The sequence below is a fragment of the Nomascus leucogenys genome, chromosome 6 (genome assembly GCF_006542625.1).
Source record: "Nomascus leucogenys isolate Asia chromosome 6, Asia_NLE_v1, whole genome shotgun sequence".
NCBI classification, from domain to species: domain Eukaryota; kingdom Metazoa; phylum Chordata; class Mammalia; order Primates; family Hylobatidae; genus Nomascus; species Nomascus leucogenys.
The window spans coordinates 4,017,801-4,039,673 of NC_044386.1; positions in this window are offsets into that span (position 1 = coordinate 4,017,801).

A 21,873-nucleotide genomic window follows, 5' to 3' on the forward strand; every position below is an offset into this window, starting at 1 on the left:
AGGCTAATGGCCTAGTAAGGGCAGTACTTGCAGGGGAAGACAAAAGGGGTAGAATCACGAAGCATTCCTCGATTATTGTCTTGAGCCACCAAGTGGGTGGTGGTGCTGTTTACTGAGCTGGGGAACGCAATGGTATCACTTTTTCCTAAAGTCTGAGTCACCCAGGAGTAATAAAACAGTAATCATATTCCAATTGGCATTTGATCTTCCAACTGTAGCACAATATTTAAATCATGAAATACAACCTTCAGCAAGTGTTCTTTCTGTTTTTGGATCATCTAAGGTCAAGAGTAAGAACCTGTAATAGTGAGCTGTACTCACACTTATCTTCACCAAGGACCAGTGTTAATTGCTACAAACACATCTCAGCTTCATATTAAGGAAGAAATTATTTCTCTTGTTGACCTTTCTTGGCTATAGAGATTCAAGGTAAACATCTAAAATGACAGCTTTTTCTGGTGCCTTAAGACAGATGACATTTGTGTTTATGTATTTTTCCCCTTAATTCTCTCAGTAAGCCGCAAGGCAGGATGAGAGTTTATTTTCCTTATTTTCAAGCATTTCCTAATATTACAATCATACTTTGAAAAGGAGTCGCACAGGTAGAAATCTTGCAGTTTTCCTCTAAGGATTTTCCAGAGCTGGAGTTTTGATCAAGTGACTTGAATGCTTATGCTCCAATAACCAAGTAAGTCTCTTGAATGAGCACAGGGCATTCCCTAGATAACCTAGCTGAAGGATCCTTTGAAATAGCCCCAACTTCTCTTGTTTCAAAGTCATGGGTATAAAACAATTATGATTAACCCGAACAAAACAAAGTTTACTCCAAGAAAGGGGGGAAGACCAGAACTTCACAGAAGCATCTGGCACCAATACCTGAACATTCTGTGGGTTACATGGCCTTTGGAGAGGGAATCAAGGGTGTCTGTTCCAATCCCTGAGTACCGCCAGGATAAATCTCTTTTATATACCATACTACATTCCTGATGAGCTATTAGCATCATTTTATTGCATTTATAATGTGTATTTATTTCTTTAAAGAGTCTCAAACTGAAGCACGTCATGTTTAAACACCATCATTAGGCACATAGTATTGCAAACGGTTATCTGGAAGACGATGTTTTGTTTTTCTCCACTGTGTTTGCGCAGGGCTAAACATGCTGACACCATGTGCCACTCATCTGATAGCCTGAAGGGTAAATAGCCAGAGAGCTGGCATTTTGAACTATGTGGGTGCTGCCACCACACTAGTGTCTAATTTATTTAGCTCTCTTCATAATGATTTTTAAATACACAATCATGGTGGTTTTAAAACCAAGAATTTTGGGGGAGGGGGAACAAAATATTCACAAAAATTGTAGCTCATTACCTTCAAGTAAATTAGAATGTTTCTATAAAAAAAAAAAACAGTAACCAGTAATCATATATACTATTTGTTGTAAACTAGTTCCTGTCATTTTTTTGGCTTGCAAGTATGACTGTTCTCCAGAGATGATGTCATCTGTATTTCCAAACAAGGTAGGAGCATTTCCGTGCATTACTTACGTTTCTAATAGCGAAGTGTTTGCAAAGTGTCATGAAAGTTAACTTGGTCTGACTATTCATCCACAAGATGTGGTAAACTGTAAAGCTGTAATCTGAATTGCTTTTGTTGACTTCCATTTCCAAAGATAATTCTTTCTTCTAAAAACAAATCACTCCAGAATATACTTCATGTAGCTCTAAAGATAAAATACCTAAGTAATTAGAAGATTCTAAATATGAGAGTTAGGTCACATTCTACTTTATATCAATCCTGAACTACCCATTCTCCTTTTGTTGACTTCCATTTCCAAACGTAATTCTTTCTTGGAAAAACGAATAACCCCAGAATATATTTCATGTACCTTTAAAGACAAAAATACTTAAGTAACTAGAAGATTCTAAATATGAGTGTTAGGTGATATTCTACTTTATATCTATCCTGAGCTACCCATTCTCCTCTAGTTCGCACTGTCAAACCTATAAAAATTATTTGATCAATAATGGTAAGATCAGTGCAAAACTCCAGCTCCACAGGTACAGTGGTCCAAAGTTCAGGCCCAAGGGCTTTGTTATGCCTATTCTGGAGGCTAAAAAGGATGTTCACAGAGGTTCTGGATAATTGGGTCATAGGCTGGAGCTGAGGCAGCCTATAGAATTAGCCACTGCAGTCAGGGACTCGGGCAACCACCTCTACTTCTTGCCATCCACTCTAATTCTTGCTCATCTTGTCTCCTAGATGGGACCTTGACAGTTAGACACCTAACCCATCAGTTCATCGTGTATACCAAGAAATAGATGTGTATGCAGTTCAGGTAACTGGGATTTTTAAAAAAAAAAAAAAAAAGCTCCTGTAAGAAAATAATATCTCATACTTTATCTGAAATAGCAACGAGTTTGCTGTTGTAGATACTGACCTGAATGTGTTGCACATGCCAAGTCAATCAAGACTCACACTAACTCCTTGAGTTAATTGCTATTTCGCTCACATTTTAGGAGAGAGATCTGAGGATAATTTTCCCATTGTGCAATGTGTGTGTAAGTCATAATTTGAAATGGGGTGATCTGGGTCCAGAATCTATTTGTCTCTCAAGCATCAAAACTAAAAGAATAATGATATCCAAAGTCAATCTTCAGGAAATGAGGGCAGCACTCTGAAGCTTAAAGAGAAGGTTATTATTGTATCAAACTCAGTAATAACAGAAAATTGGCTTTTACACAAGAATAGGATTCTGCTTTCACCTTACGATTTTCCATGCAGGCATTCATCTCTGTAGTTGTCTGTTGCTCGTGTGTGGACTTCATGACAACTATGGAGATTATGATTGATTGGAGTAAGATAAGACAGCTGATTGTGACTCTGGGTCCAATAACTGCATTCATATAATGTTTGGATGACAGCCAAAATATCATCCAAATTTGGGAACCTGTTGAACAAGCAAGCAAGAGCTGTCATAATAAGACTTTCTAGGTCATTTCATAAATACCTATTTAGAAAATTATACGCAGTTGAAAATAATTAAAGTCCAATTCATTACTAGGTTTAATAAGCAGTATTGTCAATGAATATTGGCCCTATGAAATTAGCATAGAGAGTCTGAAAATGCATTACTCTGACCATACAATGCTCGTGTTAATATTCCATGATTTGAAAAATGTCATGATGACTCTTCATTTAGAAGCAGAAAGTCCAGGTAATGAAACTGTGTGATGGTCATAGAGTGTGAAGGTTAAGGTGATTGGACTTCTGGTGTGTAGGCTGATTTAGCAGGTTTCATTAGCATTTCCCAGGAGTAGAACTAATTTGAGCTAAAATCTTTTTACCAGCTGTCAGAATATTTCTTTGCGAGTTGTTGTCAAGGGCGTCCCCACTACGTGCCATTTTTCAGCTATTTCTCATGACTGCCGCTCTGGCTGAGCCCAAGATTTACCAAGCCCAGGGTTCTGTCCCAGCTGCTGTCATGCAGACGTGCAAGTGGGAGAGCCCCATGGCTGCCCTCGGCTGGGGCTGTCAACCTCCAACATTTAACATGGCCCTTCCAACCAGCCATGGCCTCTGCACATCTGTTTTTTCAACAAGAATGAACTTGTTCCCATTGTGGATCTAACATGCATGGGACGAGAAATTAAGAGCAAGGGATCCAAGGAAATTATATTAACTAGTTAAATGTCATAATTTAAATATTCAAATTCCTTAGTAGCCAAAAAGGCAACAAGAGGAGCCTGTAATGAAGCGTGCACACACACACACATTCACATACACTGGCACACACAGGCACACACATTTACCAAGAGAAGCTTAGGGGGCTGTCCTGTTCTGTGTCTTTACTCTTTGAATACACTAGGACTCTGTGGAGGCCCCATAATTGAGTTATAGCCATCACCCATATATTAGATTCCAGCCTGAGCCATGGCAAGTCTAAGTAATAGATTGAAAAATACAATTATTGCTTACCTACAGAATTCCTTTGCTTGGGAGGTAAGGCATATATATCAGAAAAGTTGTTGTGCTTTTTTTCCCCAGGCCTATTCAATAAATGAACATTACACCAGGATTCTTACACAGAGTATCTCTGAAATGGGTTTTGTATTGATTTTTGTAACTACCCTGTTAGATGACGTTATCCCTTAGTGTGTCAGGTTTAGACTGGTCCGCCTGGAGCAGGTCATTGAGGTGATAACTGTCATTTGGAGGGACAGAAAAGCAATCATAGCTTTTTCATTACTTACTGTTTTCCCCCTGCGAGTGTGGGATCATTTGACATATTATAGCTTCTGTGATTTAAGCTGCATTTCTAAATTAAGTGCTAGAATATCACTCTGTGGGTTTAGAAAAATCAACTTGATGTCAAAGAACCTCAGGCCCTGTGGGTCACGTGTATGTATGCTTCCTTCATGATACCCTCTAAAATTTTAAGAGAAATGGATTGTTAACCACAGCAATAAATATACACCTTATTCTTGAAAAGCATTGCATGCAAATCGGAAAAAAAATCCATTAAGTTAAAGCTTTCTCATTTTTTTTCTTTAATTTTATAACCACTGTTAGGGAAAAAAACAAACCAGAAACAACAAAATCAGTTTTATCACAAATGTAGATTTGAAGCTCATGCCGTTTTAAAATTCTAATAAAGGTAACATTAATTTTTTAATTGCATCAACTTCATGAAAATATCTTTTTCTAGAAACTGCAGTTGGACTGTGTAACATAAAGGAATGAGGGCAGGAAAAAATCTAAAAACGAAACATACTGAGCAACCATTTCTAAAAGCAACCAAGAAGAATTATCAAGGGCTAAACAGGTAGCATGGAAAGGGATAAATCTGTGTAGGGTGGTGACAACCTGTTCCTTTAGCGCCATATTCTGACTGTTTTAGTTCCCACCCACTGCCCTCCACGTGTTGTGTTGCTGGAGAATCAGATGGACGGTAAACACCATGGAGGCAGAGCAGCCTCCCATGGGCTAGACTCTGAGGACTCGACTTGGGTCGTGAATTTGGGATTCCCCATGGTTCACTTTTCCAGAGGGATCTGCAAGGCTTCTCCATTCCACCTAACGGATCTGCTCCAAAAATTGTGATTTTTTTTTAAATTAGTGTTTCAAACTCATACTCTCTCTATCAGTGTTCTTTGAACCAATAAATATGCTCAAGTCATTCCTAACTTGAAGCATCCCAAATAATCCACTACTGCATGCTCAATGAACCTTCCACCTGCTGCTCTCAGTCTTGCCCAATTTTCCTGTTTCCATGCCCTGGTTGTTTCCTCATTTTGCCACGAACTTGTTCTTCCTTTTGATAAGACAACCACAAACTTCAAAGGTTGAAACTTTAATATATTCAAATATATTACTTCATCTGAAGTAATATATTCAACTTTTTGCTAATCAAGAAATTTTCAGTCCTCAGTCTCTTGACTTTTCTCTGATATTATACTATTCCTTTCTCCTTCCATCATGTTGCCAAGAATACACTCAGTCACATGTTTCTCTTGGTCTTTCTCTGTTCATTCTTTTAGAAAGTATTGAAAAATATTATTTTCTGTTTTTTGTTAAATAAAATAACCATATTATTTATCTACTGATGCATAACCAATCAGCCCAAAACTTTGCAGCCTAAAATAACGAACATCTGTTATCTTATATACTATGGGTCAGGAACCTGGGCAGTACCTCACTGGGTTTCTCTCTCTGAGTTTCCCACAAGGCCACAGATTGAGATGTCAGCAGGAGCTGAGAAGGCTCAGACAGGGAGGAATCTGCCCCACAGCTCTGAAATGGCTGTTGGCACAATTCGGGGCCTTGCAGGATGTTAGACTGGGTGCCTCAGCTTCCAGAAGGAAGCTGGCTGAAGGCCACCCTCAGTCCGTTGACCCATGGTCCTCTCCAACATGGTACCTGCCCTGTTACGGTGCACAAGCCAAGGAAGTGAGGGAGAGGCCAGTCTGATTTGTTACTCAATCAGAGGTGCTGTTGGCAGGGGATTGATGAGGGTCTCTAGATGCTGGTGAGACCCTAGCCCCAACCAATATCCAGGTTCTTGACACCATCGTGAGAAAGAATTCAGGATGAATCAGACTGAATTGAAAGGCAAGAAGCTTTTATTGCAACGCAAAAGGACACACCCAAGAGTAGGATTGCAGGCGTACACAGGAGAGTGAGCCGTGCATAATGGAGTTTGGGTTTCTAACTGTATGGGCTCTTCTCATGACGGGGTAGAATAATCATGAGGTCTCCCAGGAAAAAGGTGGACATTTCTTAGCATTGGGGTGCCACTCATTTTCATACTAAATATGGGCATGCTCAAATCCATCATGGCACTGGTGGACATGGGATTTAGGATTATATTGAGCATGTCATTAGTTCTGGGGTAGGGCACGGGTCAAATTCAGTGCCATGTTAGAGCTAACCAGTGTCAACCAGCCTAGTCTCTATCCTGTTTGCGAGGGTCTTTTCAGCCCAGCCTCATCCATGTCCTTCCTTACTGTTATGTGAAATTACTGCTTGATATTATTCCGTTTCTCCTATGACCACCCAACATTCCTTTTCGTGGGTGTTTCTTTAATTAGGGGTTCCAATCATCTTTAGGCATTCTGGAAAAGAAAGAGATTTCAGGGACCCCTGGTTATTGCCCCCTTTCTCCCTTATTTGGGTTTGCCTGGAAAAGTTAGGGACATGTCACCCTGACCCAAATGGGGTTTTGGTCATTTTCCCTTTCTCATTTTAGGTTTTCTGTTATCCTGTGGTTTCTTTGCCCAGCTCTTGTTTCATCTGTTGTTTGGGTATTTCCATCCTCCTGTGGATCCTATCTCAATATGACATCTCCTGAGTCTTGCCATCCCCTATTGGTGAGAAGCAAGTTACACATTGTGGGGGGGCGTCATACAAGGCCATAAATATCACTGGGGCCACATTTGAGACCAATTACCACCAATATTAATTTTTTCCAATGTTCTTCTTTGAATACCCATCTTTCTAGGTGTGGTTAGCTATTCCTACGTTTTTGTGGAATCATCAACTTCTCATTCACCTAGATGTTATCATGAATTCTGGTTCTTTTCTTTAAACTCTCTATCAGAAGCTCCTAAAGTTTGGTATTTCTATTGCCAAACACATCATCAGCTTACTACTTCCTACTCTTCACCATGCAACTGCACTCTCTGGAAACCTCCTGGTGGTCCTAAGTATATTCACCATCACTGCAATGACATGCCTTTCTACCCAGTCTTGCTGAAAGAGAAATGTGAATGTTACCTTGACCACATTGTCCTTCTCAACTTCCTAACACAATCATCAACTTGGCAACTGTAAATCAAAAGCACCTTTAAATTTCATCCTCCTCCTTGACTCCCATGGGCACTGCCTTGGTTGATGTTACACACTTTTCTAAAGAGTCCACTGAGCTGTCTCACCCTAATGTGCCTCTAGTTTCCCTCCTTGCGCGAGTGTTTCACATCCCCAATGCCATCCTACAAGGCAAATGTCATCATGTTCTCCCACATTGGAATCCTTTAACGACATCTCATATCACCCTCAGGGTGTTGGGAGGACTCTGAATGTGTGAAAAGCACCTCCCTGGCCCATGCTCTACCCAACTTTCTGTTCTTCTCTTTCCCCGACACCCTGTGTAGACAAGAGGAACCACTTGCAATTTTCCAAAAGTGCGATGTAGTTTTACGTATTTGCACAAACATTTGTTTTCACTTAGACAATTTGTTTTTTCCTAACCATGTTAGTGCATCGTCATCTCCAGGTGCTCTTCCTCTGGGACACTGAAACAGACACCCCTTCCCCTTTCTTGACTAGTGTCCTGAGCTTGCTTTTCCTAGGGCACTAATGGAACTGCATCACATGCCATAATATAAATGTTAATATCCTTTTATGCTTGCCAAATCTTAAAGTTCTTGTGGGCAGATTCCACATTTCATGTATTTCTTCATTTCAATAATTGAGTACAGTGTTTCATATCTGATAGTATTAAAACATAAGCATTGAACAGGCTTAAATGAATGAATTTCTTTACACAGGCCCCAGTCATCTCACACTTTCTAAAATTCTGTAGCCTTTTATTACCTGCTGGAGAGGATGATCTTGTGTCAGATGAATTCTGTTTGTTGAAATTGGCTTGTATGGGAATAAAATAATACTCAGAAATATAAAAATATTAACAGAGAATAATAAAAATATTAACAGAGAAATTAAGTATGGATGTTGTTATGGTCTGAATATTTGTGTCCCACAGAAATGTATATGTTGAAACTTTGATTACCAAGATGGTGGAGGTTTCTGGGAAGTCATTAGTTCATAAAGAAGGAGGCCATGAGAATGAGATTAGTGTTCTTATAAAGAGGCCCCCAAAACTCCCTTGCTCCTTATACCATTTGAGGACACAGTGAGGAGGTAACATCTAGAAAACAGGAAATGGGCCCTCACCAGACACTGGATCTGCAGGTACCTTGACCTTGGATGTCTCAGCTTCCCTTCTCAACTATGAGAGATAAATTTTGGTTTGTATAAGCTACCCAGCTTATGGTATTTTGTTTCAGCTGACCAAACAGATTTCGATAAATGCAGATGTTCAATTTGATTATCTATGTATTTTTCTCCTTAACATTCATGTGGTTTAGAATTTAGCTTATTTATAAAACAAATAAAATTGAGAGTCAGAAAGTATCCAAAAAGAAAAAAAACAATAACCAAAATATTGGCTAAAGATCAGTGTTGAAATTTTAGCTCACATTCTATAAGTGATTCCAATAAAACTTCTTTGGAATTTTGCCATTTGAAAAAATAAGTTTGTCCACTGTGAGATATTGCTTCACACCTGTGAGAATGGCTATTATTAATGAAACACATAAGATAGCAAATATTGAAGGGGATATGGAGGAAGGGGAACCCTTGTACACTGCTGGTGGGAATGTAACTTCCTGCAGCCATTATGGAAAACAGTGGGGAGGTTCCTCAAAAAACTGAAAATAGAACCATATGACCCAGAAATCCTGCTGCTGTGCATATATCCAAAGGAGTTGAAATCAGAATCTCAGAGATAGCTGCACTCCTAGGTTCTTCACAGTGGTATTCACAATAGCCAAGATCTGTGAGCAACCTACAGTCCAACCATGGATAAATGGGTAAAGTACAAAATAGTGTATTTGTATACTGTAATACTATTTAGTCTTAAAAAAATAAGAAAATCCTGCCATTTGAAACAACACTGACGAGGCTGGAGAGCATTATGCCAAGTGAAATCAGCCAGTCACAGAAGGACAAACACTACATGATACCTCTTAAATAATAAATCGAAAATAGTCAACCTCATTGAGGCGGGGAGGAGAATGTTGTTGCCAGAAGCAGGGGGAAAGGGAAAGAGGAGAAGTATTAGTCAGAGGATACAAAGTTTCTATTATAAAAAATAAAGAAGGTCTAGAGATCCACTGTACAACTTAGTGCCTGTAGTTAATAATACTTCATTGTATATTTAAAAAATTGCTAAGTGGATAGATCTGATGTTGTGTTTTTAAATACACACAAATTTAAATAATAACAATAAATAAAGAAGGTGATAGGAAACTTTTGGGGGTGATGGATAGGTTCATGGTATAGATTGTGGTGATGATTTCATGGGTGTAGACTTTTTTCCAAACTCATAAAGTGTTAAATATTAAATATGTATAGGTTTTTAAAGGCTAATCATATCTTAATAAAATGGCTTTAAAAAACAATGAACTGGGTTTGATAAAATAACTGTTGGCAAGATTTTCAGGTGAAAAATATTTTAAAAGGATAGCTTTTACAGCAATTTTGAGAAATACAACGTAATTTTTTAATCTGGGGATTATATAGGCAGTGAATTTGATATAATGGTGAATGCTTTGATAATATGTTTTTAGTTTTGAACCGAATGTGCCTTATCAGCAATACCTAATTAATACCTATTTTAAAGCCTGAACTGAAGATAGAGACACATAAAGACAATATCACAAACATTTGTTTCAACTGAGTATTTAGACCTGCATATTAGGAAATATTCTCTATTCTATCCCAGGGATTTATTGATGCTTTCCTATTCCTTCTAAAAGATGAATTCAGCCATGAAGTTATATATAAATAGATGATGTCTGAAGCTTTGAAATTCCAAATAAGATTCATAAGGAAATTATTTTTTCTTTCAAGCATATTGTATGATATGACTTCTTTTCTATATAGTGAATGCACGCATTTTCAAATGTCTCAATTGAATTAACAAAAGTATGCATTTTAGCATAATAAGTATCTCCTTCAGAACTTGATTTCAAAAGTGTGTCTAAGTAACTTAAAATTTGTATTTAGTATCTTGAATGGAAACACAGAGGATTAGCATTCAAAATTTTAAAAATATGTCCTGATCCATGGTGTGCCCATAACTTACGATGGGCCTTATTGAATAGAGATCATCCTTCCAGGCACTGACTCTGCTCCCAGCTGAAGCTGGAGAAAGTGAGCTTCTCTGTAAGATCCTGCACAGACAGGCTTCTGTCATCCACTTTAAGCCAGTGATGTGACTCTCTTCATGGCTTTTCTTAATCAGTTCATCTTCATTCAGGAATGTAAAAGGACTTTAAAGTAGCTTTACTTGGACTGCAAAATTGGGCAAAAAAAAGATTATAGCAAATCTTCTCAGCAGTTCTATTATGCTTCATTTGGTCTTTTTTTTAAATGGGGGAGGCGTTGAGAGGAAACTCTAAATGGCATTCTGGAAGGCTTTCAAATTCAGCAGAATATAAGTTTTTGTTTTAGCCACAAATGCGATTAGAATAAACTAACAAATAAGTTCCTCTTAATCTTTAAAATTATTAGAGCACCTGTGAAAACCTATTTCCTGGAATATGCTTAATGCAATAAGTTGGAAAAGGGAACTAATTAGTATAAAATGTAATTGTTAATGGAGTCGCTTTTTCTGTAATGGGGGGTGAGAAGCTCAGCAAATTCTCTCCTCCAAAATCAATGACAAAATTGGACAAAACTGTCAGAAACATAATTTTAGAACCCCAGAAATTAATTCAGGCTATACAAAATTTGATAAGCATTCATTCAGGAAAAAACTATTCAACCTGGAGTAAGAACAGTGGAACTCCGCAGCGTGTCTGTCTAGGGCTGCTCCCATCCCTCCCCTGATCTATTAACACAGAGATTTTATAAGAGTGATGCAAGCTGTGGAACTCAAGAACTTTGTTCTGGAGAGGAGAACTTCCTTGATTTGGAACAAAAAAAAACCCAAATCCATGGCAACACTGGAAATGGTGGCCACCTCAGCAGCAAATGCATGGCGAAAGTGATGCATTATAAGAGATCTAAAGTTGAAATCTCAGTGGGGCCAAGCAGCCATCCAGCAACCCTGTCAGATATATCACCAAGAGATGTAGGGAATGACACAGCTGCAATGGGCCTTTGTCACCAGCTAACACGTAATGCTGGTGGTCTGGAATTTTACCTCTACAGGCTGTGCACACACTAAGAAGAAACCAGAGAGAGTCCCAGCTATCCACATGTTCTTGTCTAAATGTGAGATGATGTTTACATGTGGAGGGAACACAAGAAAGGCCAGGAGAAAGAAAGATCCAGGGAAGTCTTTTATATTTAGATGTGTTCTCCAATCCACACACAGATCTAGCAGCAAATGGTATAAGCCTTGTTGGGTCAAGGAGTTTGAACAGATCATCTGATAAGTCATTGGCTGACCACTAAGCTGTGCTGATGTGGCATACACTTAGAAAACCAGAATTAAAAATAAAATCAAGAATTAAACAAACAAACAAAAATCTTCACAGAGATATCAGTAGCTGCATATTGCTGGAGAGATAGATTTCATAGAATACTTCCAGATAAGTTACCAATATAAACAAAGAAAACTGGTAACAACAATAATTCCCAGGATGTATAAGTGTGGATCCCTGAATGAGGCTTTAAAAAAAGACAGTTTCAATGAAACTTGAAAAAATCATGATACATAGAAACATTTTCTGAGGGTTTCAGATGTTGGACTTACAAAAGGACTTTAAAACAGTGTTTAAACAGCTTTAAATTAAAAAAATTAAAAGTTAAAGAAAATTTACTATGCCAGTTACTTACACCTAAAGAAGCTTGAGAAAAATACACATTATAAAAAGGATGACGTGTGTATTGTGACATTGAAAAGTCTAGTACATTTGAGACACCAGAAGAAAAAAGTCAATGAATTTCCTGATACACTAATAGAAATTATCTGATCTCCAGAACAGAGAGAAAATTCACAAATGAAAAGGAATAGAGCCTCAGGGATCTGAGTAGGGCCATTAACTGTACCAAATATGTGGAATGGGAATTCCAGAAGAGGAGAGAGAGAAAGGAAGGGAAGAACACAGGAAGCAGTAATAGCAGGAAAAGAAGCTCAACAAAGTCCAAGAAGAAATCCACACAAGACACCCCATGGTCAAACTGTTGAAAGCCAAAGACAATCAGAAAATCTTGAAACCAGCATTAAACACATGACTCATGAACAGGGGGAAATGTTGGTGTTTTTATAGATTGGTGCTGAAGTAATTGCAGTTTTGACATTAAAAGTAACGCCAAAAACTGGGCCGGGCGCGGTGGCTCACGCTTGTAATCCCAGCACTTTGGGAGGCCGAGGCGGGCGGATCACGAGGTCAGGAGATCGAGACCACGGTGAAACCCCGTCTCTACTAAAAATACAAAAAATTAGCCGGGAGTGGTGGCAGGCGCCTGTAGTTCCAGCCACTCGGGAGGCTGAGGCAGGAGAATGGCGTGAACCCGGGAGGCGGAGCTTGCAGTGAGCTGAGATTGCGCCACTGTACTCCAGCCTGGGCGACAGAGCGAGACTCCGTCTCCAAAAAAAAAAAAAAAAAAAAAAAAAGAGTAAGGCAGAGTCTAAGAGGATAGAAGAAAAAAGTGGCATCGATAAATATGCACAAGATCGCATCAGCAGTCCTTGGTTATAGTAAGAGAAACTGAAGTCGAGTGATGAATCCTAGATGACTGCAGATGGAGACAAGAATGGTGCTCCGTGGGTTGTGATCCCACTGCCAGCTGGAGACAGACAGGATGTGGGGGCCAGCTGGATCAAGGAGACAAGTTCCAGTGACTGCAGGGGCAGGGTGGGGATTTGTGCACACTTTGTGGTAGTCATATGTGAACCTATTAGACAATTTGTAGTTATTAAAATTTGAAAAAATGTAAGATATCATAAAATAACAAATTTTAGATTCAGCAGCAACTGAATGGCTGAGACCCAGAATAGGCTGCCTGGGCACTGCCAGCAGCAATGTCTGTGCATGAGTGTCAAGCAGGACGGATGTGCTCACGGGGCTCTGTTCCAGTCTGTGACACCTCTAACTCAGAAACTTGAAGCCATGCATCTAGTTTAATTCATGTAATTTTATTTTATTGAAATCCTCAAACATATATTTATATGCATTTGAAAACTTTATAGATATGTTTATATATAGAACTATATATATATTTTTTAAAAAAACTGATTTCTCAATATTTAAGAGGATTCCCCAGCTCCAATGAAGAAAATTCATATTAGTGGTGAAGATGACTACTACTTAATTAGTGATTAAATAACTTACTGCATTCTCTCACCAAACTTAATAGTATAAACCTAAAAAATAAAGCCAGAAATAAAATTAATAAACACAAAATAAACTATTCGTTACCCCTTGCCATGTTTTTGTTTCCTGCAATATCTTTGTTTCATTCAAAGAATATTGATTCTCCATCCCCATCTCTTCCCAAATATCCCAATGAATGCAATGTGCAACATTCAACAATTACAAAGCAAGATTGTCTGTGCCCATGGTCACAGGTTAGGTTTATTTAATGTTGAGTTTATTGATTTTTATAAATCAAAGAAGTCTGAAGAGTATATTGAAGATACTCATTTCAAGTAGTGTTGTTTTGTCAGTGCCAATATTTCAATTTGTTCCTGTGAAACACTCAATAGTGAGGTCAATAATAACATCTTTTTCATTCTCCTACTAAGGCTCAGTCATAAAAAACCATCCATGGCCTGGTATTTTCTCCCCATGCCCTTTCAGACAGAATCACTTCATGTGTTACCAGCCTCGCTCTCCACTGGATGAACTGCAGAAGGCCTGAAAAAGGACAGCCAGCCACTTCGAGCAGACCGTGGAAGAATCAGTCTCCTTTTAAACAAAGCTCTAATTTAATATTTTTATAGTAAATAAAAAATAAAGTGGAAGATCTCTACATTTTTGCTAAAGCATAATATGAAAAGAACAGAAAAGAACCACGCCCTGCAAACCCATGCTTCAGTCAACCAGATGCTAGAGAGGTGAATGCTTCAGACAACCAGATACTAGACAGGTGGATGCTTCAGACAACCAGACGCTAGAGAGGTGTATGCTTCAGACAACCAGACGCTAGAGAGGTGTATGCTTCAGACAACCAGACGCTAGAAAGGTGGATTGTAGATGACTTACTTTCTACAGTTCAAAAGCTTATACATTGTATCTGAGGATTAAGTAATGTTTTGTATTGGATAAAACAAGTTTCATTTCAATAAAATTTCCAATTTCTTTTTAAATGTTTTCGTTGACCCACTTGTCATTCAGGAGCATATTGATTAATTTTTGTGTATTTTTACATTAATAGTTTCCAAAATAACTCTTGTTATTAATTCCTAGTTTAAATAAAACAAATTTTAAAACTTCAAAAAATAAAAATATTTTTAGAACCTGTTTTTATCACTTTTCTTCACCCTGAACCCTTAGTTTTTCAGAGGCTTCTCCTCTGCTATTCTCTGTCTCTGGCCCTGTTCCCTCCCCGACTCCCCAGAGAACCAGAGTAGAAAATTATCTCCTTAGAAAATGCATATCTATCCTTAGTAATCAGCTCAACCTTCATCTTTAGAGTGAAAATGTTATAGGTTAAATTTAAATAAAATACATGCTATTATAGGTTAAATTTATATGTTGAGATCTTAATCCCAAAAACTCCAAATGTGACCTTAATTGAAGACAGGGTTGTTGAAGATGTAATTAATTAAGGTGAAGGACTTAGGGTGGGCCCTAATCCAGTATGACTGGTGTCTTTATTAATAGGGGAAAGATGGACACACACACACACAGAGAGAGAGAGAGAGAGAGAGAGAGACAGAGAGAGAGAGAGAAAGATAACACAATGAACATGAAGTCAGACACCAGGGTGATGCATTTACGAGCCAAGGGACACCAAAATTTGTCAGCAAACTCCCAGAATACCCCACATGGCTGTGGAGATTTTGAGGTCAAAGGTTGTCTTCCCAAATTTTTAGCCCCCAATAACTTCTGTTATACCACACAAAGAGTAGGCTCTCAACAATTGTGAGGAATGAGCCTTCTTGCCTTTAAATTTTATGCCTTCTTGTATGTCTGTTGCATCTCACTTTATGTATTTACTGGTATTATGTGTTTGTGCACAAATATTACATTCTCTTCAGATTCTAATTTCCTTGATGGGAAATCTCATGTCTTAGGTGTATTTGTTCCACTGTCTTCCATATTTTCTGATATATTTTAAGAGCTCTAATCGAAGAGAATCTCTTATAGCCAAGTAAGCTTCTATCAGATAGACCCTCCTACAGATAATAACTATACTCTCTAGACAAATTAAAAACAAAGCAAAACAAACCAAAACTACAAAGCAGGCAAAATATAAAGCAGCATCAATAATTGAAAGAGGAATGGTTAAGAATAACTTTACTGTTTTACAGATTTTAGTTTCAGGGAAAGCTGTACTCCAAGCCAAGTTTTGTGGACACAATCCTTGAAAATTTGTACTATTTCTGCATTGAAAAACCGAACGACAGAATTCGAGGCAGACGTATGTACTGGGTAGTAAGGTATTCTGGAAATAAGAGAACTGGAGAGGGACATTCTAGGTATAAACTGTCAAAATCTCTGACTCTATTCTGAACCATGCAGATGAGGATTGCAAACAGCTCAGCTAAAGATGAAACAACTCAAATTAGTTTTGTGCTGACCCCTAAGAAACAGAGTTTAAAATTGAGCTCAATAAAGTAAATTGCCTGCTACAGAAAATTCTAATACTATTAGAAGAATAAAAACATAATCCATGGTCTTCACAGCATCATATTTATAATTTCTGGGATACAGGGCAAAATACTAGACATGAAGAAACCAAAAAATGTGACTCATTCTCAAGAGAAGAGAAAATTAACTGAGACCAACCCTATGACAGCCTGAAGGATAAAGTAAGTAGACAACACTTTAAAGCAGTGATTATAACTAATGCCAGTGAAACATCTTCATAATGAATGAAATGATAAACATCTCAGCAGAGAATCCTCTATCTGTATAGACAAATAAGACAATTCTAAAACCAAAAGCTATAGCATGAGTACACATTCTCCAGAAAAAAGTAATCAATAGAATGTGTATGTGAGAGAAGAGAAAAATTGGGAGGAACTTATACACACAATTATGGAGACCGAGAAGTTCCATGGGCTGCTGTCGTTAAGCTGGGAATTCAGAAAAGCTGGGGACTTCATGGTGTAATTCAGTCTGGATCCAGAGATCTGAAAACTAGGGAAGCCAGTGAAGTAGATCCTCGTTTGAGGGTAGAGAAAATGAGATGAGATATTGTAGCACAAACACTAAGGCAGAAACAAAAGGTGAAAATTACCTCTTCTTCCACCATGTTCTATTCAAGCCTTCAGTGTATTGTATGATACGTTCTTCCACATTCTGGAGAACAATCTACTTTACTCAGTTCATGGATTCACATGTAAATATTATCTAGAAACACCCTCACAGACACACCCAGTAACAGTCTTTTATTGAGCAATCCATGGCCCAAATAAGTTGACATAAAATTAATCATCATAGGTAAAATAAGTAAAATAAAAACATTCAATGGATAAGCATAACAGCAAAAAAGAGATGGAAAGGGAAAGGGTGAGTGAACTGGAAGATAGGTAAATATAAATTATACAATCTGAGAAACAATTATCTCTAACGTCTCTCTCTCTGTCTCTCTTTCATCTTAATCAAAAGCCTTTAGTGTCTCTTCATTACTTTATGTTGTTCTTAAATTATGAGATATAAGCTGTTGTTTATTCTTTGATTTTGGTTAATCACAGCAGAGTGTTTCAGAAATTGGGTACATCTCACAATTGATTAATTGAGAGATAAATATCAGTCAAACTTAAGATTGTCTCTTCTAAAGACTTGTTATGTGGAAGCTGCATTTTTCTATATTTTTTAATGTATTATCTTATTTAAAGATCATGATGTCACTTGCATGCAATTGTGTGTACTTCACACACACACACATATTTGTGTCCCATACCATGCTGAAAAATATTAAGTTATTAGTTTCATGGGTTTACCTGATTATCTACATATGAAGTACATGAAGTGACAAGGTCTGTGTATATATGTGAATGTACATTAAAAAAGCAACTAGCAGCTGGGTGTGGTGGCTCATGCCTGTAATCCCAGCACTTTGGGAGGCCGAGGTGGGTGGATCACAAATCTACCAAATCACATTTTGGAGTGACCAAAAATCACTCTTCATTTTTGTCTGAGACAATATTCAAACTGCAGTGCAGAGTAGATGTACTCAAACAGAACATAGTAATCTTACTTAATAGAGGGGGAAGAGGAAAGAGTTCAAGGTGCTAGGTACAATTGGAATTTTTACAGCAGAATAACAAAGAGGAGAGAGATATGGAGAATTCACTACACGTAATCCCTTTAAGTCTGTTGCTCTATGTGAGTAAGGTAAAACTAAGTAAAGGTAAACAAAAAACTCCTGAGTTTCTGTAAGTAGAACTATTCTAAAAACATGCAATGAGCTGGAAAACATTTGAACTCTGAAGATCTAGAGAAGAAAGGACTTGCTAAAACACATGACATTTAGTAGATGGGAGGGAAACATTATGCTTTGTATTAGGTAGAATAATAGCTTCTGAAAAAATGTCCATATTCTAATATCCAAAACCTGTAAATATGTTGTTACACAGGCAAGGGGAAATTAAGTTTGCAGATAAAATTAAATTAGATAATCAGATGACCTTGGGATACAGATATTAACCTTGATTATCTGGGTGGACCCAATGTGACCACAAGGACCACTGTAAGAGAGACAGAAAAACAGGACAGTCAGTCTCCAAATGATGTAGTGTGAGAAACATGCGACTTGCCTTTACTGGGTCTGAAGATAAAAGAGAGCCCATGCCAAGGAATTAAAACACCTCTAAAAGCTGGGAAATAAAAGAAACAGATTATACCCTAAAGAAAGTACAGCACTGTTGACACTTTCATTTTAGCTCAGTGAAACTTATTTCAGACTTCTGATTTAACTAGATTGTAAGATAATAATAAATTTACAATGTTTTAAGCCTCTAAGTTTGTGGAAATTTGCTACAACAGTAATAGGAAACAAATATATGGCTTAATAGTAGAGTTCAACAAAGCAAGAAATAAAGTCTAATCTAGAGACTTAAAAGGAAGCCTAAAGATAATCTGTAGTTTACTTAATAACCTGACAAAACAAAATTCAATACTTAGTTTAGGAAAGCAACACAATAGAAATATTCAACTTCCTAATGCGGACACTGTCAAACATCTAGTCAAAAATTGCTAGACAGGCAAAGAAACAAAATATTGTAACATGGAATGAAAAAGGTCTTTTTAAAAGTCATTAGAGAAATAACTGAAAATAACAGATGTAATGGAATTATCAACCATCTTAAAACAGCTATTAAAATGCTCTGCGAATTAAAGCAAAAGGAACACATAATGAAAATTGGAATGAAAATTACAAAAAAAAAGAGAACCAAATGCAAATTATAAAGTTAAAAATAGCATCTGAAATAGATACTTACAATAATATCTAAATTAATAAATACTGCAATATAATTATTTCTTGAATTAAATATAAACAAATCAAATTGAAGTACTGAAAGAAAAGAGACAAGAAAAAATTACATAAGCAGCCATAATGAAATGTGACACATTACCAAGAATTCTAACATACATAGAACCGGATTCTCTGAAGAAACAGAAAATAGTGTGAACGCAAAATGCCTAAATTTTCACTATGCTTTTCAAATTTAATTAAAAACTTGTATCTTGAAAAAACTCGAAAAATAGCACTGAGATAAACAAAAGGAAAACACCAAAATATATAATAATCAAGTTATCAAAAATGAGTAATAAGAAGAAAATCATAAGAGAGACAGAGAAGAAATAGATATTTTATACAAGAAAACAGAATTACAAAGGACCACAGGTTTATAATCAGAAAATATACAATCCACAAGATAAAAAATAATATTTTAAAGTAATAAATAAGTAAAGTTGAATATCTAGAAAAATACTTTTAAAAAAAAATAGAATTTTCAGACAAAAAACTTGAAATAACATTTTCCCGCAGAATTTCAATACAGAAAAGGTTAAAATAGTTTTTGCATGCTGAATTAAAGGATGTTGGATGGAAACTTGGACTACAAAAAGAAATGAAGAGTGAGAGAAAAGGGAAGTATATGTGCAAATTTTTTGAAGTTATTTTTAATTGTGAAATTATGAGCTACAAAAATAAGAACAAGGTTTAAAGGCTTATAATATATGCAGAAATATAATATATGCAGAAATAAAATATATAATATTTGCAGAAATATAAAATAATGGGAGAGAGAAAATCAAAGTACACAATGTAAGCTTATATTTTGTGTGAACTGGTGGAATACAATTTGAAGGCAGAAAGTGAGATATTAGAATACACATTAGAAACCTTAAATCAACTACAAAAAGAGATGTAATTAGTAAGATAATACAGTAAAATTATTTAATAATACATTTAATGTGAAAGAAGAGGAGACAGAGGATAATAAAATATTATAATATTTTAGTAATCAAATATCAAGACACAAGAGAAACTCACCAATATTGGCAAGTAAGTGTGAGTGATCAAACTCTGCAATTAAAAGACTGAGATTGTCACAATGGATAAAAAAGTAGAATCTAACAATATGCTGCCTACAGGAAACATATTTAACATTCAGAGAGAGATCATTTAAAAGTAAAACTATGGTAGAAGATATACACTACAAACACTATTGATAAGAAATTTGGAATGGTTATAGTAATATTAATTAAAACCGACTTCAGGATAAATAATTTTATCAGAGATGAAGGGACATTTTACAATGATAAAAGGATAAATTAGTTAAGAATGCACAACAATATTAACTGATTATGCACCTACATATAGAATATCAAATGTATTCAGGAAGAGTACACAGAACTGAAAGAAAAAATGGAAAAATGCACAATTTTAATTGAATATTTCATCACATTTCTTTTTTTTTTTTTTTTTTTTGAGACAGAGTCTTGCTGTGTCGCCCAGGCTTGAGTGCAGTGGCGCAATCTCGGCTTACTGCAAGCTCCGCCTCCCAGATTCATGCCATTCTCCTGCCTCAGCCTCTCCGATCAGCTGGGACTACAGGCGCCCGCCACCACGCCCGGCTAATTTTTTTGTATTTTTTTTTTTTTTAGTAGAGACGGGGTTTCACTGTGGTCTCGATCTCCTGACCTCGTGATCCGCCCACCTCGGCCTCCCAAAGTGCTGGGATTACAAGCGTGAGCCACCGTGCCCGGCCTTCATCACATTTCTTACAGCAAATGACAGTGTACAGAAAGAAAATTAGTCACTATTAACCAAGTCAAATTTATTTAAAAATGTAGAATCTCCTGCAATGACAGCAGAATTGTCATTCCTTTCTGACACATATTAAAAATGTGTCAAGAAAGATCTTATAATATGCCACAATAAGTTTCAGTAAACATAGAAGAACAGGAAAGAATTAAAAACATAAAAGAATTAAAATCATATAGAACATATTATCTTATCACAATGGAATTGAATTAAAATCAATAACAATAATATATCTATAAAATCCTCCCAAATATTTGGAAATTAGTTAAAATACTTTTAAAAATCTCATGGCTTGAAAATAAAAATGACAAGCAAAATTAAAAATATTTTAACCGAATCATAAGAAAAACAGCATTTTAAAACTTGTTGTTGTTGCTAAATCAATTTCCACAGGATAATTTACAACCTGAAATATTTTATTTTAAAAAAGTTTAAAATCAATGATCTAAGCTTCTATCTTGACAATGTGGGGGGGGAACAAATTGAATCTCAAAATAAGTAGGAGTAAGGAAGTACTAATAATCAGAAAAAGAATTAACAAAATAGAAAAGAGAAAAACAGCAGAGAAAATTAATGCCAATAAAGCCAGTTACTTTGAAGAGTTCAACAAAACTGGTAACTGCAAAGCTAGACATATCAACATAAAAAGAGACATGAGTAAAGTTACCAATACCTGAATTGAAAGTAGGCATATCACAGAATATCTTAAACATATTAAAAGAATAACAATCCAACAACATGAATTCTGCTACAATTTCATTAACTGAAGCATAATAGACAAACTTATTCTACGAAACAAATTACTGAAACAGACCCAAGAAGAAATAAAGATTATGAACACCCTTGTACTTGTTAGATAACTAAAATATTTTCACAAAGCCAAATCAAAATGAAACAAAATCCTTACAGGCTCACCTAGATATTGCCAATGATACATGATAGAATTTCTTCTTATGGGAAAATATTTCATTTTTTTCTCACAATCTTTAAAAAAAAGAGAGAAAGAGACCACTTCCTAACTGAATTGATGAACTTAGAATTACCTAAATAAACCAAATTCAGGCAGAAAATGACAAGAAAAAAAAAGCTAGAAACCAGTATACCTCATGATTATATCTGAAAAGAATTCTAGT